Source organism: Schistocerca cancellata, chromosome 5 (genome assembly GCF_023864275.1).
Source record: "Schistocerca cancellata isolate TAMUIC-IGC-003103 chromosome 5, iqSchCanc2.1, whole genome shotgun sequence".
NCBI classification, from domain to species: domain Eukaryota; kingdom Metazoa; phylum Arthropoda; class Insecta; order Orthoptera; family Acrididae; genus Schistocerca; species Schistocerca cancellata.
Window position 1 is genome coordinate 236,701,758 of NC_064630.1, and position 26,387 is coordinate 236,728,144.

Genomic DNA, 26,387 nt, shown 5'->3' on the forward strand with positions numbered 1-26,387 from the left:
GCAGCTGTGAGGGCCTATGATTCAAACTGATAACGAGTACAATCAACTGAAGTTCCGCAATCAGGTTGAGGACTCTGGTGATACTTACGTTTTGTGAGGTGTTGTAATAATAAAGGGGTCGAGGAGGAGCAAAGACGATGGCAGGCGGGGGAGAATAGTCTTTTGCAAGGAGTTGCTGGGCAGTGTATTTCACACACAACATCAATAAACATCAATTCTCGCTTACACAAACGATTCGAACTCGTTTGCTTACCTGCAGAGGGATTCGTGTCTTGAACTTTGGATTATAGCATTACACACACATCAAAAAAAGCTTTCCATCACCTCGGCTCCCACAGTTCCGGAACCTGTACATAAAATTGGAACAGAGACTCATTTCCGCCCTTTTTATTGCTGATGAAAACCATACATTGCATGTTGTACCACCATACAGAGAGACCATAAGAGGTGGTGGTCCAGATTGCTGAACACTCCGGTATCTCTAATACCCAGTAGCACGTCCTCTTGCATGCCTGTATTCGTCGTGGCATACTGTCTACAAGTTCATCAAGGCGCTGTTGGTCCAGATTGTCCCAGTCCCCAACGGAAATTCGCAGTAGATCCCTCAGAGTGGTTGGTGCGTCACTTCGTGCGTTAAACACCCCTTTTCAATGTATCCCAGTCATATTGAACAGGGTTCATGTCTGGAGAACATGGTGGCCGTTCTAGTCGAGCGATGTCGTTGTCCTGAAGGAATTCATTCACAAGATGTGCACGATGGGGGTGCGAATTGTATTCCATGAAGACGAATGCCTCGCCAGTATGCTGCCGATACGGTTGCACTATCGGTCGGAGTATCGTACAGTCGTGACCACTAGCGCCGTACGTCAACCCCACATAATGCCATCCCAAAACAGCAGGGAAACTCCACCTTGCTGCACTCGCTGGACATTGTGTCTAAGGCGTTCAGCCTGACCGTGTTGCTTCAAAACACGTTTCCGACGATTGTATGGTTGAAGGCGCATGCGACGTTCAGCGGTGAGCGGTCTATTCAGCATGCTGTTGGGCCAATCTGCACCGCGATGCATGGTGTCGTGGTTGCGAAGATCGACCTCGCCATCGACGTCGGGAGTTAAGTAGCGCATCATGCAGTCTATTGCGCACAATTTGGGTAGTAACACGACGTCCTGTGGCAGCACGAAAAGCAATGTTCAGCATGGTGGCGCTGCTGTCAGGGTTCCTCCGAGCCGTAATCAGTAGTAGCGGTCATCGACAGAAGTAGTAGCCCTTTGGCGGCCTTAGTGAGGCATGTCATCGACAGTTCCCGTACATGTCCGAGCAGCACTGCTTTGTTCACTCAAAAATGCTTCAAATGTCTCTAGGCACTATGGGACTTAACATCCGCGGTCATCAGACGTAGAAGTACTTAAATCTAACTAACCTAAGGACATCACACACATCCATGCCAGAGGTAGGATTCGAACCTGCTACCGTAGCAGCAGCGCGGTTTGCGACTGAAGCGCCTAGAACCGCTCGGTCACAGAGGCCGACTTTGATTCACTCCGAGACGCCTGGACACTTCCCTTGTTGAGAGCCCTTCCTGGTGCAAAGTAACAATGCGGCTGCGATCGAACAGCGGTGATGACGGTCTAGGCATTGTTGAACTATATACAACACGAGCCGTGTACCACCTTCCTGGTGGAATGACTGTAACCTATCGGCTGTCGGACCCCTCCGTCTAGTAGGCGCTGCTCAGGCATGGTTGTTTACATCTTTGGGCAGGTTTAGTGACGTCTCTGTACAGTCAAAGGGACTCTGTCTGTGATACAATATATCCACAGTCAACGTCTGACTTTAGGCGTTCTGGGAACCGGGGTGATGCAAAAGTTTTTTCATGTTTGTAGGTTATCCTGGGTACCGTGACTTGAAGGGGGTAGGTTTTCTCCATCCTTCCGCATCTCTTCAGTACAAAGTAGTTAATAGGATAATGAATTACTGGAGTTTATTGATGGTTGGTCGATGACAGCATATGTCACATTGGGCTACCAGAACAGCATTACTCATGTTAAAGTCGGCGTGGAGCTTTGGGCAAAGGGTGGCTTGAAAATAAATGGAATAATACATTTTACATTGAAGCAAACACTCGCAGACACACACACACACACACACACACACACACACACACACACACACACACATATATATATATATATATATATATATATATATATATATATATACACACAACAGAAGAAAGAGTACTTTGCTCTTGCTCAATTAGTTGCCCGAAATTTTAACTTATCAGTGTCCTATCGGCAGTTGAGAATACGGTTTAGGCGGCAGGAGAATATAATGAAGGGTTCACGTTACTTGGAAAAACTGCTCACATGTTCATGCAGCATCGCCAGTCGAGACCGTCTGGGAGCGGCTGGCACACTGATCCTATAACCACGGAAGGCTGGCGGATTTACAGCTTCACTATTCAGTTACTTCGTTAGTTAGTTACACGTTCAATAGATCATTTCAACTTCTTAATGGACATTAAATGGAATGAGTGAGCTACAGGCTATGTAAGTGTGGTTACTTTCAACGTTAATAAACATGCTGTTTACTGCTCTACTCGTGAAACTCTTCGTGATATTGGGCCTTTTTTTATAGACTGTCTCGTTTTAAAACCAGAATTCGTCTTCGGAATAGGAGATGTTGTCCAGAAGAAATAATTTTAGATTAAATGTAAGACGTATTATGTTACTCGTCATTTTGTGTTATTGGGAAAAAGATAAATGTTTACTGTTCCATATTGAACGCCTCTCTGAGTAACTGAAAACTTTAATAAACGTGGACATAATTATTCTTCAGAATTTCTGACTTATTACTTATGGCGACCTTTTACTAGGAAATATATATAAACTCGGCTAAACTGCGACTTTCCGATATCAGTGATTTCTGTGAATGATACTTTTGTATAACTGCCATGTTTAGTTGTGATTTATCGCAGTTTATAATCATCAGTTATCGAAAACACAACTTGTGTCCCTTTGTACTCTATCAATGCTACTCCTGTAGTTTCTGCGGCTTGTGCGAATTTTGCAATTTACGCGGATTCTGCGGCTTCTTCTGTTTCTGCGATTAATCGCCGTAGATTAGTCGCAAGTAACAGCTTAGAAGCACGGGAATGTATCTGATAACCGGTATTTCTGGTCAGGTGAGCTGTGTTAGTGCAACCAAGTGATATGTTTTCGCCTGTAAATGCAACTACTTGTTAGGATCTAAGGTTAACGTTTTCAGTAACTAAAATGTCAAAAAGTTACGTTTCACTGCATTTCCAATATTTGCGACTATTCTTCCTTAGTTGTTACTTGATATACGAAAGCTACACTTGTACAAAGAGAAAATTTCAGCTCAACAAAACAGCCAGTAATATGTATGATTTACATTTATTCTCCCTTAAGCTTTAATGTTGTATTAATAGAACACATCTCAAAATATAAATAGTGGGATGCTAAGAACCACAACACAAATTTAAGTACAGTACAGTACGAGTTCACGTTTAGGATACGAATTTGTAGAATACGAATTCTAACCGCTTTATTATGTTCACAGGTGTGTGCACTACATTTTCAGTCACTCGACATAACGATAATTCAAAACATCACTGACAGCAGAACTGAAGAAGTTGCTACAATTTTTTCTTCATCAGAAGAAAAGTTAATTTGAAGTTTGTGAATGACGTTAGTGAGATTGTTTACTACCAAGAGTGAAATCGTCCGTTCTTAACGTACGAGTTTGATAGTATTGGCAGGAGTAGGTCAGGAAGGAAGAAGTGTACCTAGAGAGACAAGAGAATGCGAAGACTCAGCAATAGGCCGAGAGCACATTGCCCACTCATCATTATCATCGACCCGACGAGCAAGTTGTGTTGGCCGCTCGCAGAAAGGGGGCAGAACTCACAGCACCCACTGCGTCGACTGTACACTAGCAAGCCCGTCTGCAGTGGAGTCAGTCACATTCAGCTTCGAATCTCATTGACTGAAGGAGAACTGTCGTCAGTGATGAGCCCAGATTCGAACTGAGCTCCGATGACCACCGAAGACGTGTATGGAGACGCACCCGAAATTCGCAATTATGAGTGCGGTCTGTGATGCCATTTCATTTCATAACAGGATACCTTTTGCTGTCGTCCGTGACATCCTTACAGCACAATGGTACGTCGAGTATATTCTACACCCTGTTTTATTACCCTTAATGGCAAACCATCCTGGGCTTACATTTCAGCAAGATAACACCCACACATATAGGGCTAGAGTGTCTATTGCCTGTCTCCGTGCTTGCCAAACCCTACCTTAGCCAGCGATTTTTCCGAAATTCTGCATAGTCGACATTTAGAGCTTTATGGGCAGGGCCCTGTAGCCAGCTCGAGATCGTGATGGTCTAACGCCCCAATTGGACATAATTTGGCACGATATCCTTCAGGATAACATCCCACAGCGGTGTCAATCAAAATAAAGCAGAACAACTGTTTGCACAAGGGGCAGAGGTGAGCCAACGCATTATGGATTTGCTCAATTTGTAAAGGTCTTTCTCTTGAATGAATCATCCAGTGTTTCAGAACATTCTTGTCTGTACACGTACATCACTTCTACCAATTTCCGTCCCATTCGGATAATTCCTTTGTAGTTATAATCAAAAGCGACATCTAATGATAGTAAACTCCAACCCCTGTTCCACCCGCCAGTGGGTGGGAGGGAGCTCTACTTTTAAATTTTATTCCGAATTCGCGTTCCGTGGATAAAAAATACATAACCTTTGTATGCAACACCTTTATCGTTGCACGACAAATGGCACTGTAATCGACACACATCAAAATGAGTGACATGTCATTGAAATTGATACAGTTTGCATCATTCATATAATGTGTAATGCACGGACGGCGAAAAATGCTTCACAACCCGTGGTCAGACTCTCGCTGTAGGTGCAAGAATGTTGTTCAATTGTTTCGAGCGCGAGCGACGGACAAGGTAACGATGGAGCGAAGAGTTCGCGGTATACTGTACTGCAAACATTCGAACCGCAAACATCTCTTCCCATGTGTGCACCGATGTTAACGATTGCAGAGAGGATAGATATCATTGCCTCATACCTTGCGTCAAGTAGGCACATAGGAGAAGCTCTTCAACGTAATGTGAATCTCTTCCCTGAGAGGAATGTTCCTTCTGCAGCAACATTTTGCAGTATTACCAACTGTTTGCGGGAACTGGAAGTGTTCAACCCACACGAAGAATACGACCACGACCTGCTACGAATGAAAATGACACAGTGGGTGTTTTAGTTGTAACTGCTGCATATTATCACATTAGTTAGCAGCAAATCGCACAAGACGCAAAAATTTCACTACGAACTGTTCAGCGCATTCTGCATGGACTCAAATACGATCCGTATCACCTGCCGTTGACTCAAACCCTGTGTGAGGGCGAATTTAAAAGCCGCTTGAAATTGCGCACTCGGATACAACTACTAGTAGGCAATGATGATTTTCATTCACAGGTATTTTCTCTGATGAAACGCTTAGAAATCATGGTCACATGAATCGGTAAAATGTGTATTATTTGGCAGTGGTGAATCCCCACAGGTTAAAGCACGTTGAGCCTCAACTCATCTGGATTGTTAACGTTTGGTGCGATGTGTTAGGTAGCCGGATAGCTGGTCCATACTTCATAGGACATAGACGGTAAAGTGAATGGTCGAATGTATGGCGGCTTTTAGATATTATTTGCCAATACTAACGAAGACGTCCAGACTCAAACAAGAATGGATATTTGGTTTCAGCACTTTGGCCGTCCAGCAAATTATTCATGGATATTTCGTGAAGTTTTGAATCGACGCTATCCTAAGAATGTGAAACGTCCCCTTAGAACAATTATACAGGATTGTGCTTAAACTGACACACAATATTTTTAGCGCAACGCAATCTGACTTTCAAAAATCCCTACAAAATAATGGCCCTGACTAACATTAACCTATACCTTTCACAAATCACTTAACTCACCAAAAATCTTCGTTACTCGAACTACTGCAATACAGCGAGCGCCACCACTGCCAGCTAAATAAAAGATTCAAACTACGGAAGGCACTAACTACTGATAGGCATAGTTAGCAAATGAAAGATTTTGATAGAGAACAAACGATGTATTTACCTTAATAGTCATAATATATATAGCAGTTCATGACATCCATTCGTACAAATGTACTGTTTCTGATGGACACACCTCCAGATTATTCATTCTCAAAAATCCGCCATCTCACTTCCCCACATCCACCACTACTGGCAGCCCACCTCCAACTGCGCAATGCTGTGCGCTGTTAACATCCAGCTGCCCAACACTACAATGGGAGACAACAATGCAAACTAGCCATAGATTGCACACAGCACAGCTAGTGCTTTTCATACAGAGCGCTACGTGGCGTTACCAATAAGAAAACGTAAACAGCCTACTTACATAGCCCCCATTCTCCTGACAAAAAATTTTACAAACTGTTTTGGGCAGTGGCCAATACAGATTTGAAAAAATTTTTCATAATTACAATAACAAAGAAATCAAATGCACACACTTATTGATACAATGTTGGTCAAAAGCTAAAATTTTCTCACAGTCCATAAAGACAGTCCTGATCGTTCATCACAGTAAAATTGCAGGGTTTTTCCCAAAGTCGGAGCAGTAAAAGAAAATGCACAGGGAATTAGTGGATTTCCATGCCGTCTTGAAGAAGTAGTGTTGTCCTTCCAACAGAAAGACAGGGCTGACTCTTGACATGCAGACAGGTAATGGGCCACAACCGAGCAATCCCACAGCCGAGTCAGTCGAAGTTTTGAAGAACATTCGTAGGTAGGTCATCACAGAGCAGACCCACTGTAGTCCTGGTAGAGAGTATGGTACTGGTGGGCCACCAGAGGTGCAGACCCGCTGCAGTCCTTGTAGAGATAATGGTATTGGTGGGCCATGAAACGTGCAGATCCACTGTACTCCTTGTAGAAATAATGGTACTGGTGGGCCATCAAAGATCCAGACCCACTGTAGTCCTTTATAGCAAGTCCATAAACCACCACTTGTGCACTCACAACATTTTTGGAATTGTCCTTAGAACCAGCAATGCAGTTAACCAGTCCCTTGCCGAATTATTAACACACGTGCAAGCACTAACAGTTCCAACTTCTCACATATTGTCCTTATACTATGACCAACAGAAACATGTACAGTGAATTGTAACTTACAAGCTACTTGATTTGATGAACTGGTGTCAATTACAATTTTATAACATAAGAATACAATAAGAAAGGTACAAAATACATCATTAAAGAACTTAACAATACAGATAACATTTGTAGTACAGGCTTTACAAAAGAATCGAAATAACATATACATCAGTGTTACAGGAATTATGACATAAGTAAATACATAAATGATCATAATAACTTTCGAAACATCAACTTCACACATGAGTATTAAAACAAAACAGAACAAATAATGTCTAAACATCTTTACAAAGTAAATAACATAGTATTAGAAAAATTCTACAACATAACAACATCAGCTAAACACATAAAGACAGGAAAAACACAAATGCACAAGGGTACACAAACACGTAGAGGGATAAGGCAAAAGGAAAGGACAGGGTTCGTTTTACTGCAGTATTTTGCATGGAGATCTCCCTTCGTTCATCATTATTCTCAAAAAGTCCTATCTAAGCCTGCTTTCTGTATTCTGTTCACATCCTCTTTCAAGAATAATTTTCCTCCACTGTACACTACTTTTTTGGCCAAACCATTTTCTTATAGATTCTCAATGCATTTCTTCCAATTCATCATAGTTAGTTTCTTATATAGTCTACCCTCACTTAAGCTAACTTTAATCTACTGAGCTCAGATATACATACCAAGGGACAAGGCAATGCAGCAACACATAACAAATCAACACAAACAGCAATGACAAAAAAATGGAAATTGGCAAAGCAAGCAGCAGTAAATATAATAACTTATATCTAAACATGACAAAGCTCAAGCAGAAAAAATATTACAGTAAACATGGCCATGTTTAATACCTATGTCACATCTTAACACTAGAGTGATGCGTCACAAGAACTTACTCTAGCAGTCAAGTTACCAAATCGTTAAAAAAATTATTTATGCAATTCCTGTGAAGGGAAATGTCTATTTGTGCTCTCTTTCCTAAGAACGTACATCATAAACGTATTCTTTACTGCGTCTGTAGACAGAAAATAGTGATATTACTACAGCTATTAAATTTGCTCCAGTGCAACTAGAAACTCGATATTAAACAAAATGAGCAAATACATATATAAAGCGACATATGAAACGTCATTCACTAGGCAAATGGCGGCTCCAAAGGCAAAAATAAAAAAATCTCTCACCTAGAAAGACAATAGATGTAAAAATGTTTCTTCATTTCATTAGGCATTTTAGTGAGTATCATAAATTAAGAGCTCCACAGAGTAATCATATGTTTTGAAGTTTGAGCGTGTCGTATTTGCGATGCTTTCTACAAAGGAATGTCAATAGCGAGGATAATGGCCTCTTTTTTTCCACCTCTGAAAGGCACACACTAATGGCTTTTTTCCAGGCGACTGTCATGCAGCTGGGAGCCCACGACGCATTACATGAAGGTGGTCACTTAACTCTCTTACTGAAATATTTACGACACCAGTTTGCACTACAGTGACAGTCTCATATTAAAAAATTTACAGGTATAGAATTTGCGTTGCAAATTGCGTGTAGAAACAAAATCCTGTGAATATAACAGTGTCCAAAAAATTTTCGCCGGCATTGTGATACACTCACGCATTTACACACATTTCATAACTGTTAAAGTATGATTCTTGGTTTCCAACATCCTTTTTCAAAAGTCAGAGTCCCTAACCACTACTCATTATTCCTTACCTTATTACACATATACGTATTCGTTGACACTTCTTCAATATTTCATCATACTAAATACATATCATAATAAACATTCCCCACCAGCATAATACACATCGTCGTCGTAATAATAAAATCATAACACCTCAGTCAAATCTCAAAAACGTCGTAGCTTTCTGCAATAATTTAAAAACCTAAAAAAAATCTCTGCTCATTTCAATAGTCTCATCTACCTCAAACGTACTTTAAAAATCATGATCCCATACCAAATACATCTTTCAAAGCTCTCATAGTATCACAATGGTTCTGAAAAAAATATGAACAGTTCACCAAGTACAGACAAAATACAATTTCATAAGTATGAAGTTATCCAACTGTGTAATTGCGTAAACATTTGTCACTGACATAGTAAAAAAAAAGTTTATCTCTCAGTTAAATGATCAGATAGCTGTGTAATTCAGTTTTAGAGAAATATGGTACTGATGTGTAAAGTTGTATAAGCAAATACCATATTAGCTAGGGCTTCTTGTGCTTGCCACACACATGGTGCACAAAGTAGGCGTGTACCCCATGAGGATTAATGTAATTATAACCTCAGGTGTTACATATTACAGCAATGGAATGAAATGAATCACGGAAAACCTTTGTATCATTGTACTTCAAATATCTTTAAAAATAAATGATTTAAGTACAAAATTAATCACTCAAATACGTGTACTGTAACGCTAAACTGTGCGTCTTGTTGTAAGATAATCTCTGTGGAAGTGTCGTAGTTATCGTCCTCCGAAAGCTAAGTTCTGCAGAAGCCAATGTACTTACCTCATGATAAACAAAAGTGAAATGCTTTGCGTATAGATATCTTAGTTATTACGCTTATTGCCGTGATGAAGAAAGTACTGTGCTGTAACGTATTGTTGTGCTACGGAAAAGGCTGTCTCATTGTAGCTATACCACAAAAGTTACTACTAAAACATGTTTTACTTTCCAGAATAATTCAGAAAATCTGTGCAGATATAAAACAGAAACACTGCAAAAGCAACATTGTAAATAGTCACTCATTAGTAGTGTCGTGATAAAATCGTGTAGCTGTCACATAAACTAACCACTGTGTGATCTGGTATCTCACAGAAAGTACTTTAAATCCAGAATGTATTTTCAAGTAAACCAAAATGTTGCATTAGAATCTCATTAGCAGTACTGGTAAATGTTCTAAGTATGTGAGCCTTATAGTCGTTACGTAATCGTGCAACTAACAAGCAAGAATGTACACACACAATAACACTGTGTCGTCTGCTCACAATAACGATGAATTCGTAATTTCTGTTTAAATAGGTTCTCTTGGTTCTTGACTGGATATTTAACTTCAAACATTGTTGCATGTTCACAGTTTCTAGGATTGAAAAAGAGTATTAGTAACGTGAAGTGAAAAATTTTATAGCAAAGACTAAGTTAAAAAGCAGATTATCTTTCAATAAACGGTTTCACATGTGAAATGTGGTGTAAACCTTTACTCTTCCTAGTACGCAGAGTTTCAACTTCAACGCAATTATCATGTGGTATACGTCGGTAAAGAACACTAGAATTTATCTCAAGGTTAGTGTCTATGTTATTATTCTCTGAGCCAGCCGGCGTACGTGGCTGCCTGCGGTGCGAGTCATTGTCTGTTTCTTTGTTGGCGCGCGTCATTATTAGGATTAGGAGACCTGACTTCTACGAATTCACCTTGCCGAAAGGGCCCTGCCCTCTTTGAATCCCGCCAGTTCTGATGAAATTCAGGTCTGTCGTTATGATTATATCGTCTGTCGTCATGCCGGTATTTCCTGTAGTTTCTTTCTTGTCAGTTAAGTGGTGGAGAGTTTCTCCCTGAATTATCACTGTACGGTAGACCGTTGCGTCTGAAGTTATTCTGTCTCCCTTGATAATAATTATTTTGGTTCCCATATTGTCTGTTTCTCTGATTGTCTCTGTGATAGTCACTACCGCGGAGAGGTGATCTTTCCCTGTAATTATTACTAATCTGCCAACGGTTGTCATAAGAGTGGTGTCTGTTTCGGTCACGATTTATGTTGTGAGAATAGCGTTGTCGTGTCCAGTTATTATTTCTTTCATCGCGGAATTGTGACGGATGTGACCTGTAATTGTTGTGTTTCTGTTTCCACGTTCCGCGATTGTCAGTGTCGATTTCCAATTCTTGTAACAGTCCTTGAAAAGCTTCAATGTCATCTTTGCAACGTCCTGCCAAAATAATATGTCGTAAATGTTTAGGTAGTTTGATTAAGCAAATGCGGATGAGTTCTGAGGGGCTGTATGGGTTTGACAGGTACTGATTCTTGTGCAACATGTCTTCAAAATAGTTCATGAGACTGGGAAATTCAAAAAAAATGGTTCAAATGGCTCTGAGCACTATGGGACTCAACTGCTGAGGTCATTAGTCCCCTAGAACTTAGAACTAGTTAAACCTAACTAACCTAAGGACTTCACAAACATCCATGCCTGAGGCAGGAATCGAACCTACGACCGTAGCGGTCTTGCGGTTCCAGACTGCAGTGCCTTTAACCGCACGGCCGGCTGGGAAATTCAGATTGTTCGAAATGTTTCATCATTATGATGCTATGTTTTACTTGGTCTTGTGTAGCTTGAGACCAATATGCTGAGAGGAAGGCATGATAAAATTCTCCTTCACTGTGGCAATCGTGAATGACCGATCGCATTCTTTCAGCTGGTTCATTCTCTAAGTAGCCACACATAAATTCTAATCTGTGCTCTAATGACCAGTTGGGAGGAAAGCAATGAGAGAATTGATGAAGCCACGCTTGTGGATGAATGTCGTTGCCAGAATTCTTAAATGTTTTGAATTTGCGTGCAGTATTAAACAGCTTATAGTCAAATTTATCGTGTCGGCGAGTAGCATATCGTCAGTGTTACGTCGTGTCGGCGGTTCCATCTCAAAATTCGGTGCACCTTGCCAATTTCTTTCATAATTTCCGAAATGCCCTGTGTTATTATTTTGTGGCTTTTCCGTATTTCTAAGTTCCTTTTCCCGTGTTGGAGCGCGAGTGTCCTCTGAAATATGTAATTTTTGTATTACTTGTGCCAACTGATCTTTTACGTCCCAGATTTCTCTTTTGTACTGTGTATTGATTTGAATTTGATTTTGTTTGAATTTCCTAATTTGATCATCCTCTTCAGTGTCAGTGAAGGCTACAGGTCTTGTGTCATTCAGATCATCATCTACTTTTGTAGATAAGTTAGTGAACTGATCCGAAAGTTCGGCTACTTTCTCCGATGGTGTATTTATATCCTCTGTGTGTTTTTCTGAACCAAGTTTCAGAGTGTCCATTTGTGTTGAAATCGTATCTACTGTGTCCTATAAGTTTGCTTGAGTTTTTGCAAGTTGCATAACTGAATCGGTAGATGCAACTGAGACAGTTTTAGCTTGCAAGGTCTCATGATTTTCATGAACAATAGTTTGCAGTTCTTTTATGGCTGCTTCGTGATTCTGTAATGCATTTTCATGCCGCGAAAAAATTGGTTGAAAATGCTCACAAATTTGTGTTTTTACGTCATTACAGACTTTTTGACATTTCGATTCAATGTTATGTAACTCAGTAGTTAAATCTTCACGTGTTTGTTCAAGCGTGGTATCTAACTTCCGAAGATTTTGTTCCATTGTGTCTAACTTTTGAAGATTTTGTTCCATTGCGTCTAACTTTTGAAGCTTTTGCTGGGTTTGTCTCTGATTTTGTTCCATTGTGTCTACCTTTTGAAGCTTTTGTCCCATTTGTTGAATTAATTGTAATAACAATGCACTGGTGTCTGAAACATGTTCCTCAGTGCTATTCGGCAATGCATTTGAACCAGCAATATTCGCATTTTGAAAAGCAGAAAATGTGTCTTGACTTATTTGAGAAAACTGTGAGGACGCAAAACCTGAATCTACAGTATTTGCAAGATTCTGCCCTGTCATTTCGGATTCCTGAGGCGAGCTGTTGCCGATCGATCGATCGATAATGCTTCCGTGTTCACTATTTGTTTCGCCGTCCACGCCATTATTTGCAGCCCGCTCCATTTCCCTATGCACAATTACCAAATTACTACTTTGAACATTAGTTAATTCATTACTCGGCGGCGCTAACACACTGCTTTCGTCTTCACTGTCATCTCTCAGTTTACTTTGGAGCCTAGTATTACGTTTTTCACACGCCATTATTGTCACAATATTTCACACGATAACACAGATAAGCACAATTTGAAGAGCAAAAATAAGAGAACACATTAACATAGCACTGAAAATAATATCTCGTTAATTGCAAGCGCAGCTGCGAAATACTTGGTGCAAATCTACATGCATGCCACAACTGTTTTACTGTACAACAATGAAAGACTGCAACTACAAAGGAGATTATCTCTACAATTACGCGCTAGCAAATAAACAAAAGCTACACTAATTACACAAACTACAAGAAAAAATCAGAAGATTCCAGTGAGGTATCCTCGGCTAAGGGTCGACAAATGAAACAACCCCTTAGAACAATTTATACATGACTGTGCTTAAACTGACACACAATATTTTTAGCGCAACGCAATCTGACTTTCAAAAATCCCTACAAAATAATGGCCCTGACTAACATTAACCTATACCTTCCACAAATCACTTAACTCGCCAAATATCTTCGTTACTCGAACTACTGCAATACAGCGAGCGCCACTACTGCCAGCTAAATAAATGATTCAAACTACTGAAGGCACTAACTACTGATAGGCATAGTTAGCAAATGAAAGATTTTGATAGAGAACAAACGATGTATTTACCTTAATAGTCATAGTCAATAGACATCCATTCGTACAAATGTACTGTTTCTGATGGACACACCTCCAGATTATCATTCTCAAAAATCCGCCATCTCACTTCCCCACATCCACCACTACTGGCAGCCCACCTCCAACTGCGCAACGCTACGCGCTGTTAACATCCAGCTGCCCAACACTACAATGGCAGACAACAATGCAAACTAGCCACAGGTTGCACACAGTACAGCTAGTGATTTTTATACAGAGCGCTACGTGGCGTTACCAATAAGAAAACCCAAACAACCTACTTAAAAATGGACTCCTCGTTCACCAGATTTGACACCTCCCGATTTTTTCCAATGGGGAACACTGTACGAAAAACGTTACATGGATGAACCAACGACCTCTACAAATATGCGGCAGCGAATTATCACTGAATGTGCAAACATTAGAGGTCACGCTGAGTGACCGCGCGGTTAGAGGCGAAATGAGCTGCCCCTCGCACCCAAGTTCGAGTCCTCCCTAGGGCATGGGTGTGTGTGTGTTGTTCTTAGCATAAGTTAAAGTAATGTATAAGTCCAGGGACCGATGACCTCCGCAGTTTGGTCCCTTAGGAATTCAGACACATGTGAACTTTTTCATATTACAGAAATATGGTTGCAATGTGTATTGCAGCCAACGGGCACCATTTCGAACATTTGTTACAATACAGTGAGAGACAAGGCGACGCACCTGAGACAAGCACTCCGAAGGTAACGAAACACTACTAAATCCACGTCGCTGCTCCTGGCTAACGCTAAATGTAGCTGTTATCGCAGTGAGAAACAAATCAATTACCTGTTCAAACCGCTTTGCACTTCTGCGCCGTCTGTGAAGGTAATTACGTCAATAATGTGGTCTACGTAATGTATTATGGCCTGGAGAATCACGCTGGTGTCGCATTATAGATCCCTCCTGGGGTCCTAATCTGTTTGGTAACTTCCTGAGATACTTCATGTTTTAACGGATTGTAACCCATTTTGATTTGTGTCGAAGACAACGCCATCTATCATGCAACGACGAAACTTTCCGTACAAAAGTTACTTACCTTTCCCGAAGTATCCTAGTCCGCAATAAAAACTGTGGGTTGTTTCTGAAGATTTCAAAGTTGACCACCTCCCAGCCCCATAGAGTGTGGCAGGGGGTAGAGTCTAGTGTAACTGGGTGTTCCAATCCGAGACGAACAACTGTTATTACACCTCTTCTTGTAATCCGATGTGTTGTTTTCCACGTACTTCCAAAAATAGTTTTAGTCGCCCACCCTGAGTGTGTGTGTGTGTGGGGGGGGGGGGAGGGGGGGTTGGGGGCAGGGGTGTAGTGAGGGTCATCAGAAGCATTTTCTAGGGTGCTTCGGTTGATATTAGTAACTACGTTTTGCAGTATCTATAGGGGACGGATCGCAAAAATACTGGTGAATACAAGTCTCATGCGGCGTCTACTGTCAACGGAAACTCTCGGTTTCCTTCCTGTTACGAACAAAACGATCATTAAAACGAAATTTTAGGCGCCTGTTACGTAGAGCGGTTCAAATGTAGTGTAGTGCGATATTCATTTTATCGATGTATATTAGTAAAGACAGTACGATACGAAGAAGAATCGATGCTGCAACAGCGACTGGCAGCACTGCTGCATGCCTGGGGCAGTAGGAATTGACCAGGACAGCGCGTGAGTGCTGCTGAAGTGTTGTTTATCCTTTCTATTTTACTGTCGCTGAAATACGTATCGATAAAACGGATATCACACAGTCCTAATTTTCAAGCTTTACATCGAACTTACACATACACGTTCGATTTATAAAAGACTTCTTTTGTAAGTGAAAACAAACCAATGGTTTGTGTTAACAATGGATGTCATATGAAAGGCCTGATGAGCAGGATTTGTTTGGGCTGACGGCGGCCCCACATTGCAAAACTAAACAGCAGTAAAAATGCACCTGATCCCTCAGGGGAGAGACGCCCTTGCGTATATTCTTCTTTATGCGCAGGGTGTTCGAAAAAGTCTGCTGAATACTTTGAGAGATAGTAGCACTCATTGAAGCAAGAAAATAAATCCATTTAGGATGGCTCAGGAATCCGATACTTTCCGAGATGAACACGTCTTTATAGCAACGGATGCCCGACGCTTGGTTGCGGATTTTAGCACATTCGTTGCATTGACGCTGTCATATGTGTCCACAGAGACTGTGACGCCCCACTCACAGTAAACTACCTAACACTAGGTAGTTTGCAGTCAGTTGTGTGGTTCGAGTCGTGTTGTAGGCTACATTAGCTTTCGTTATGTTTATGTGCCTTATTGTACAGTACTGTCACCAGTGGGAATTTCCTATTGGAAATCTGTGGTAAGGTTTTATGCGACCAAACTGCTGAAGTCATCGGTCCCTAAGTTCACGCACTACTTAATGTAACTTAAACTAACTTACGCTAAGGACAACACACACACAGAAGCCCGAGGGAGGACTCGAATCTCTTACGTGGGGAGCTGCACGGACCGTGACAAGGCGCCATAGACCGCTCGGCTGCCACGCGCGGCTCACCACTGGGTACATATTGTGGTGTTTTACCTTCTTCTAAATGCGGATTTACTTCGTCTTATCTACTTAAAGTTATTGCGCTGTTGGTACATACAAATGGTATTGTACATTACATATTCTCTCTTCCACTATTTCTTAGCAGAGGAAGCCCACAATTCGACAAGTGAAACGGCGTATAAGATATTCTGCTACGGTTTAGCAAATAGGTGTAGCCTGCCAACCCTTGACCTCTATATTGAAATATAACCACTACGCAAATTGTCCTCTAATAAGCTGTTCTTCCGACTTTTCCAGCGTCTGAGGGACCACGGATGGTTGACAGTGGAAGGTCACATAGAGACCGAATGCCTGACATGGAGGAGCGTATGTGACGTTTGATTGAAGAAACCCCTAGGACCAGTGTGCGACGATTAGCAGTAGCAGAATACGTGTGTCAATCTCTTAACAGGGTGACGGATGGTGTCATGAACAAATGCTGTACCCATATCATCTACAGTGTGTTTTAGGCTCTAAGACCACAGGATCATCATGGCTGACGGCGGTTCTCTCAATGGCTGTTGCAGAAGTGCCGTAGATCCACTGTTCATATCCAAGATTTTATTTACCAATGACGCAGGATTCACAAGAGATGATGTGAATTTCCATAACCAGCATTTATGGCCAAATGTAAATCTCCATGCAATTCAGGAAATAGGGCATCAACACGAATGGGCAGGCGTACTTGCCGATGGTTTAATAGATCCTTATGTCCTACGATAGAGGTTTATCGGTGCTCATTATCTGGACTTTTTGAGGGGGGCGGACTTTTTCCAGCTCGTTCCCCAGACCTGAATCGCCAAGGCATTCGGTTATGGAGACACTGAAGGAATTGGTCCACGCCACGCCAATCATCGATGTGCGGACCTGCAGAGTCACGTCTTCAACGCATGTCACTAGGTACAACAACAACTGGGTATACTTCAAAGTTTGCGTCATACGCCGGAGGGCAGAGAGATGCACTGTCATCAATGAACGCCACGTAGGACACCTAATATAAACACTTGTTAATTGCCGAAAGTATACATTTCCGGACTAATGTTTATTGTATTTATGTCATTCCCAGACACATGTTTATTGAATTTATTTTTCTTGTTTCGATGAGTACTACCACATCTCAAACTGCTCGACAATTTTTTTTTGAAGAAGCGCTATATTTATTCACATTATATAGTTCGAGTTAGTTTCAGTATCAAAGGATATGCTTCTCATTATGTAGAATGACAAAAAATTAGTGCAGACTAACGGGTTTAATTTTTGCATGAGCCATCCATCAACAGAACACCATGTATTAAAATAAATGCATTCCCGTGTGAAGCATGCATGCGAAGCCTGAAAATCCGACATAGTGATCCTCATAACATATGACAATGCGGTTCATTATTATGTCAATGGTTAAGTGCAAAAGAGAATTGAGGGTTTGTGAAAAGGCTGTTTATTACCCACCTGCTCTTCATTCTGTAACTACTTGTGCATCGAGTACTCTGAGCGCAAGAACGGAGCCAAGTATTCATCTTGTAGAGTTCTCGCGGATGAAATTAGGTAAATAATGGCGCCCAATGAAAGCGAAGAAGCATTCGCCCTTACCATTCTTCTTATTTGAAGGGAGTGGGAATAAATTATAATATGCGGTACAATTAAAGTTGTCCCCGGCATACATTTAGCAGGTATAGATGTTGGTGTAAGTAAAACAACACAACGCCACTAGTTGGGTGGCACATTATATCATACAGACCACATTTAGCGAGTAAGCTGCGCAACCCACACAGCGTATGACAACAGAAAAAACATCTTTTGGTACTGGAAGAAGTTGTACGTTAGGGCCAAGTCTCTTTACAGTGGCATGTCACGTTCGTATTGTATGAGTTAGGTCTTGTACGACCACTACTGGCGAGTTGCAAATTGGTTCTTCTGCTGGTTGGGATTGCTTTGCTACCTCCAACTTAGGCATCTCAGTATCGAGCAGCGGTATTGGAAGTTAGGGCCTAGTCAGAAAGACGGCAGATGCGTCTTAGGCTTACTTTATTAGCAACATCATGACAGACGAGTAGGCGACCATGTACTGCGCTCTAGATCTGCAGTCGCCGGCCGCCGTGACCGAACGGTTCTAGGCGCTTCGGTCCGGAACCGCGCTGCTGCTACGGTCATAGGTTCGATTCCTGCCTCGGGCATGGATGTGTGTGATGTCCTTAGGTTAGTTAGGTTTAAGTAGTTCTAAGTCTAGGGGCCTGACGACCTCGTATGTTATGTCCCATAGTGTTTAGAACCATTTGAACCATATTTGCGAACTAGAGTCCATCACCGGGCCACAGCGGTGGCAGAGCATCGCGGAGCTTTGCTACAGCGCCCGGTAGCTGATGCTGGCTAGGTGGTGGCGGTCGAGTGTCCCGGCCAAGCTACTTGACTGCCGCGAATTCCACCACTGCAACCCAGGACTGTTTCCTTTAGCTGCGGCAACACTCGTTTCAGGTTTTCCACGTGCTATTCCTGATCTAATTCCGTCACAGTAATACGACCTAGGTAAATATAATATTGTAGAACGTCTAATAGCAGATTTGCCAGGTACCGTTAAAAGTGAGTGGGGAAATGACAAACAGCAGCCTTGTGTTGCGGTACATGCCGAATCTTGCGTTTAGAACCATGAACTGTGGTTCGTGGACTAGAAGCAGCTAGATATGCTTCTGGTAAGTCGATTTAGGAACATCACTGGACCACTACTGATGTTGAACGTAACTGTTGCGCCCTATTAAGTCGTGCTCGTCTGTCATGCTAGGGTGTTCACCATAGTCTTAATGTCTCTACAGTTGTGGGGGGGGGGGGGCATGGACGGACAGAGTGTGATGCATCCGATTAGTGAACTATGACCATTAGAGATATCCATCGACCTCATGACACGCGACATAGCATATCTCGTGCTGCCTATGTGATCCACTTCTTGTCTGCTTTATGTCTGATGACTTGTGCAGTTGGTCGTGCCTTCGAAATCGCCTCTGAGTGCAAGTTGGGTAAAAATTCTTTTTCACATCTTACCTAAAAAAGATGGGGGAACAGGCACAAGTTTAACTAATTTGCTGGCGTGGCACAATTTCAGAAGGACCTGAGCCAAGTCCACCATAGTAAAGTGGAATATGTTAAAAGCGTCCATTCCAAAGAAATGTCGGACCTCTTCTTCTTAGGCCAATAGGAATCTCTCTTGCCTTATAATCAATTTGTATGTTGCTCGGCCCACCCATATCACAGTTACAGGAACCGGAGTTTAACTAGAGGCATGGCACATTGAAGAAGTGGAGAGGTCCCCGGTTGGATCTAGGATTTTGCTGATAAGACATCTTTTGCACTTGTGTCGATCTGGAACTGCAATGGCTTTCCAAATTCCCTTACGTTTATCCACAAGCGCCATTATGGTGCTTCCCCTTTGATTCTGTGAGAGGGGTCTGCATACATGGACGATGGTGCTCTCGAGATTCTCCTCTTGGTGTCAGCACATACATACGACGGGTGGTCCGATCAATCGCGATATTTGGGAGTGGGGACACGGCTTGTGAGAGTGGTGACGGAAATAGTCTGGACAGAAGGGACATCCCAGCGAGGCCTGTGTTGTAGGCTCGTCTACAGAACTGAACAATGGTCTTGGGGCGTTGTTGCTAATAATACCGTGTCTATTTGACTCTGTTGCTTTTTAGCCTTCCGTGCAATTGAAACACCTGTGTAGCGGCTAGGACGCCGTCTAAGTTGGGGTCGGCTAGATTCAGCGCTTCCAGACTGAACCTCTGAGCAGGGGCATCTTGTTCACGCCTGTTCAAAATGAGGACATGTGCATACACTCACTACTGAAATTAGCATTGCTGGCTGATACCTTAAAGTTAAATAGCTCATTGTAAGTGTAGTCTTTTGGATACAATACGACATTTGGGTCATAATATCTGATTAACGTGTCCAGTCGCTCCTCCAAATTGAGCACCGCAGGGTCCTGTAGTGGTAGAAATTATTGAGTGAGGGGGTGTACTTAAGGTTCACACCTTGCTGTGTGGTGTTTGAGGCACTGAGCCGCACCCTTGAGACGTATACTGCACCGCCATGCGCTGCTGCAGGTGGGCTGCGGACGTTCTCCAGTCCTCGCAAATGCTGTCTTGCATCATAAATGGTTTCGATGCATTCTGCGGGATGGTGCGTGCGGCTGCCTTAGTTTGGGCCGTTTCTTGTTCTCTGAGGAGTAGGATCAGCTGCTCCTGATGCTTCTTCATTTGTTGCAGCTGTTGCCGTTGTAACTGCTGCAGCTGTCATGTAATTTTTTGTATAAGAAACATCAATGGCCCAGAAATTATAGACGTATATCAACTTTTGTTTACTAATAAAAAATGTATATTTCCCGACGAGAAATTTAGGAAGGCTACTCCCCAGTAATTTATTTACTCGCTCAGCATTTACAAAGGCATTCCGTCAAGTAATCTGTTAACTAATATAATCTCGTAGCTCAGAATATGATGAGTTACAATGTTCTTTATATTATATACATTCTTATAACACTACAATATTATTACAGATGTTCTTGAGCCACTCTGTGGCTGAGTCGGAGAGTCTGTGTGTGTTCTTCAGATGAGCCTCATAGCCATGGACTTCACACTCAAGCAAATGATCCACTGACTGGATTTCTCCGCGCTCACATTTAATACTGGCTGATATCCTCATTTGTTTATTAGTTGCTTACACTTGCCGTGACATAGTTTCTAATTGCCCACAATTTCCTCGGGACGTTGACGCCATCAATCTTCGTGTTGTGGTCATCCACCAGGTTTCGGTTCTTACGTCCACTTACAGCTCATAGTACTTTCCAAGCTGTACACGAGGCGAAGCTTTGCAGTTCTTCGCCAGTTGTCCGTAAAGGTGACTTGGATTTAAATCTATGTAGAGATGCTACGTCTTCTGTGTATTGGGAGATGTCTAGAATTTTTCTGTATGATCGTATGACTAACAGTAATCACCTAATTTCATGGGGCTTTACTTTTTGCTAGGACGGGGAGCCAGGCACATGGGTTTTCAGTAATTATCCACATTTTCTTCTTCAGCTGGACGTCCACTTCAGCTACATTGCCCTTTTCATCCGGACTGGCGAACACCATTCAGCCAGACTGTAGACAAGGGCGAGTGTTGAAGTCCTCAGTGTTGTCGAGCTAGAACCTCATGTCGTTCCAGAGAGTCCCGACAGGTGGCATTAAGGATTTTTAGCTTCTGTTTCCTATGTTCTAGATGTGAGCTGTACCTTGGAGGGCAGTCTGATTTCACTCCCAAGTATTTAGGCTTATTCTCATTCCTGATGCGTTGGCGATACATAGAGAGCTATAGTTTTCTATTTGCATCTCTGTTGTTAAGAGGCATTGAGGTGCTGGCGGTTTTATTTGGATTTGGATTAGGTGCCTCCTTTAGTAGTACGTCTTCAGTACTTTCAGGTCTGCATTCAGTATCCTGTCGATACCTTAAGCATATTTACATGATTTTATACGTCTGGCATGTCGGCAATATATACACTGAAAAAAATGGGTGTCATTGCCGAACCCTGCCTAGCAGGCCATTATTCGGAACCATGCTCTCGCTGTTCATGCCGGTTAATTTTGTGTAACTACGTATCAAATAAGCTACTTCAATCTGACTGACCAGGATAGTCCACAATTTCGTAGTATACTACGATCGGTAGAGACTTCTCGCGCCGAAGATCGACGGTTAATAAAAATCAGGAAGTGGAGTTGTCCGGCGGGGCGGCAGCGGTCTGATGAAAGAGTGCACAAGATTCGCTGAAGAAAATTGGCAGCTCTGTTGTTTACTGCTGGAGACGTTCTGGTTGTAAAGGGACTCTCACACGATCAGTATTTATTGCGCTGTAGTGAGTATATGAACAACAAATACAGCGACACAACACGAATATATCAGAAAAGGCAGATAAAAGGAATCATGAGGTGAAGCTGATTCAGGGGTGTAGTTTGGTTACATATTTAACACTTACAGAAGAAAAATTCAAAATTTCTTTAAGTGTAGGGAAATTTCAGCGCAAGTGTTTAATTATTCGTTTCAGAACACTGAATTACTTATTGCAGAAATAAGTAATAACATTAGCTATCAAACTCACAAAACAATATATACGGTTATATTCAGGTTTATATATTGCTTCGCGCATTGTGGAAAAGGCAGCTCAATGAAAATATGAAACGTATATTCTCTGTGTACGTAAGGTGTAACGAAGTTCACCAATTCATTTAAGTACTACTCGTCCATTCTTAAAAAGTCCATATAATCATCTGATCTTGCTGCAGCTCCTCTCATTATGTCAGTACGTCCATCTGTTCGCCTTCCAAGCCTCTTTTCCACCATTGACACATCTTTTTGCTTTTCTTTTTACGGAATCTACTGACTGCAAACCCCTTCCTCTTTGCAGCACCTAGTGACTGCAACAACAATACATGCGAATTCTACATCATCGATGGCTGACATGTTCACTACGAAAGCAGAGTTTGATGTGTGCCACCACAGAAGCAAGTATAATTCTTCTGATGTCACCATCTGGTGGACACTGTATGCACCTGTTAGCGTTAACATATAGTGGAACTGACCCCTGTTGCGGTCGCTCCTGAATATAGGTTCTCTAGTGTAAAATCATTAGTATTGCTTACAAGCAATAATATTTTCAACGCATCTGACTTATCATACTCTTAATGATATCCCCTGGTTGTTAATGGATACCTTATAAGTACTAGTAAATCATTTGAAAGTGTGCTTGTATTCGGTAAAAAGGTCCGCTCTCTGTTTACGTTAAGGAAGTTAAAGGAAACTACCCGGCAATAAATTCTTTCACAGATATATGTAGCTTTCTTTTACTGCTAAAAGTTACTTAAAGGCTTTTGAATTCAGCACGCAGTGTGAACTATATTTCGCTGACTTGTGACAGTTTACTATCTAAAGAACACCCGTTCAGAATGAAAAGAAATGACTGAATGTTAACACTAACACCTTTCTCTCATTGCTATTAAATCAGGAGCAGTAACAAAAACCACTTACCTAAACTCTTAACAATAACATTTCTGTCAAGCGGAAACTTTTATTCGATAAAATTCATCATATACATAATATCCTTTCTGAACTACCCAGCACTTTACATTTAAGGCAATTACGACTACTTAAAGCATATTTATAATCTTTGGTTTCATTTAAAAACATTTCCAACTAAAATTTCACATTTTTCTTTCGTCTTGGATTAATAGAGGCCAATGAGGGGAAATTTGTTTTAATTAAAAGTCGGGAAGGCAATATTAGTTTAAGTACCGAACTTCATTGCTTTTCTTTTACCGTTACTATTAGTTGCAAATAATATGTTTCAAGTGTACAAGTGCCTGAGAGTTCTCTTACTCCCCACTAATGGACTTTTATCAGGAAAAAATACTCCACAAAAGAATACGGATAGCAGTCTGATACCATGATATCACAAATCAACAACTCACAATCGCAATTACCACGCTTGTTCCATACAGCCCTTAAACATACTATTACAACAATAAATAATTACTCAGGACCGATAAACATTAATTCGTTACAGAAGATCTCAGTTTTCCATACGAATCGTTAAGTGAATCCTAACTCAGTTAATAACGAAAGCAGAAACCTATTCTGGCGAAACTTTGTCTTGGGAGCATGAGCGAAGCGATAAATATTGTCGGTAGATTCTTGCTGTTGTGACCTAATGCACACAATAGCTCGCTTTCTACGCTAGTCTTTACCAAGACTATCTCCCTTCAAAAGTAGTACCGATTACTACTTCGGCTGAAATGTTACAGCCTACATGGACCACGTTAACGTGAACAGATGTACTACAGTATTATTCCTTTTAACAAAATATAAGATAGTTGATGAAGGCCAGCTTGGATATCAAGCTGATACATCTCTGGATCATACCGTGACAGGTTGCAGGGCACCACGGCAATTTTCGAACATTGATATACTGCGTCTTGAATATATGGCGTCTACAATACAACTACGACAAACATGTAAGAAAACTTTTACAATAATTTTTTCCACATTTCCTTGGACACGAAACATATTTCCAGATGCTGCATCAATACGGGAAGTTGAAAAGAAACATGTACATTTTCGACTTGACACAGCAGAAGTTCTATCTGATGCGTCCCGACCATAGATATTGCACAGAAATAAATAAACCAAGATCCGTGTGGTACTTAATGGCACCGTCTGATCTTGTGTGCATTGTCCTCTTACTGCTTTATTCAGTGTATTTCTTTGTAGTTTTCTAAATTTCCTATCTGTTTGCATAAAGGTGATTTTACTGTCGTACACGGTTATCGTAATTGCAGAGGTTGATCCACACAGAGGTCACAAACACTAATAGATAAAGAAATTTCTGCAGCTTTTGTCTAAGATTTGCAAGATCTTAATGACGTTACGGATGAAGCGAACGATGAAGATGATGATACTAATGAAACTGATGCTAATAATCATAAACTTTTAGCTTTTTATACATTTCTGAAACAGCCTTATGTTTTAATGCAAAATTTGGAATAAATTTCGAAGAATGTGCATCAGCGGAGGTTTATCTGAAACTCTGGACGAATGCAGGAGACAATAGATAAATAGCTGCCAACATGAAAAATCATTGTTAGCTGAAAAGATGACTGAACCCGAAACTGACTGAATGGATCGACCAGTGGATAGTGATATCCCAGTCTACAGTCATCCTCATGGTCAGCATTTTGGTGACAGTTCAGCTTTGCCCCGATTTGGCATCTGGAGACAATGTTAATGCAGTTGTGTTGTTATAGGACCTATGAAGGAAACGTGGGAGTCTGTAGAACAGTCAGAGATGTGCGAGCCTTTCTTAGAGCATGTTGTGTACCAAAGCAACCTGTAAGCAACTCAGAAGAACAAAATGTTGAACCTGAAAAAAGATGAGTTGATATCTTTCATAGGGTTAAGTTTCTTCATTAGATATCATATTTCATCGTGGTAGTGCTATTGGTCGTTTATTGATAAACGTGGCGTTCACTCAGTAAAAAGCAAAATTACTCCTGAGAGGTTTGATGTAGTGCTGACAAATCTAAAAGTGGATGGCGACTCCCACAGTCCACTAAATAATACAGACATAGTCTATAAAGGGCGTTCTATTCTAGATAATAATTTTCCAGGTAAATAATAAAGACCGCACAAGTACTTTAATAAGCTCCTCAATGCAAAGAAATCAAAAGCTCCTTTATGTAGAAGAACCTAGACAGACCCGACGCCCATGAGTACCCTCCTAGGAATCCAGACTTCATACCACCAACACAGAAAATAATAGAATAGATTATCAAGAGCTTCAAGAAGAACAAGGCCTCAGGCCAATATGGCATAGTAGCGGAGAAGTGGAAAGATGCAGGTGAACAATCAGAACGGAGTTTCCACCAGATAATACAAGGCGTATAGGCAACATAGTCATTACCAGAAGTACAGACCTCAGCTGTGAGCCATCCTCTTCCCAGGAAGGATAAGAAGGCCGATCGTGACAACTACAGAGGCGTATCTCTGATATTTGTGACTTACAAGTTTTTCTGGAGAGTCACCATCCAATGTGACTACTAACTAGGTGAATATCAGGCTGGCTTTCGAGCTAGTAGATCTTGACACAGCAAATATGAAACCTCAAAATCATCCTTACAATCCGCAGTCACGGTGGACATTCATGGATAGTCATCCCAGTGGACTTTTTAAAAACATGTGATACGACAGACAGGCAGACCCTATCTCCACCCTAGAAGAACTGGTCCAAGATGAGAAGACCACCAGAATAGTCCAGGCCGCTCTGTGAAACACCACCTCGTGAAAGTCAAATTTAGAAGCGAGCGCTCACAGAGTTTCACCATTCAAAAGGGTGTTTAACAAGGTGATGGGCACTTGTACATGTTCTTCAAGCATGTACTGGAATAGATAATGAGGCTAAAGAGTTGTACACCACCATCGGGGACTGAAATGAAGACTGGATACAAGAAAAGTAATCCCAATGTACCACGCCTAACCTTTGCAGAAGACCTTGTGTTGAAACTTCCT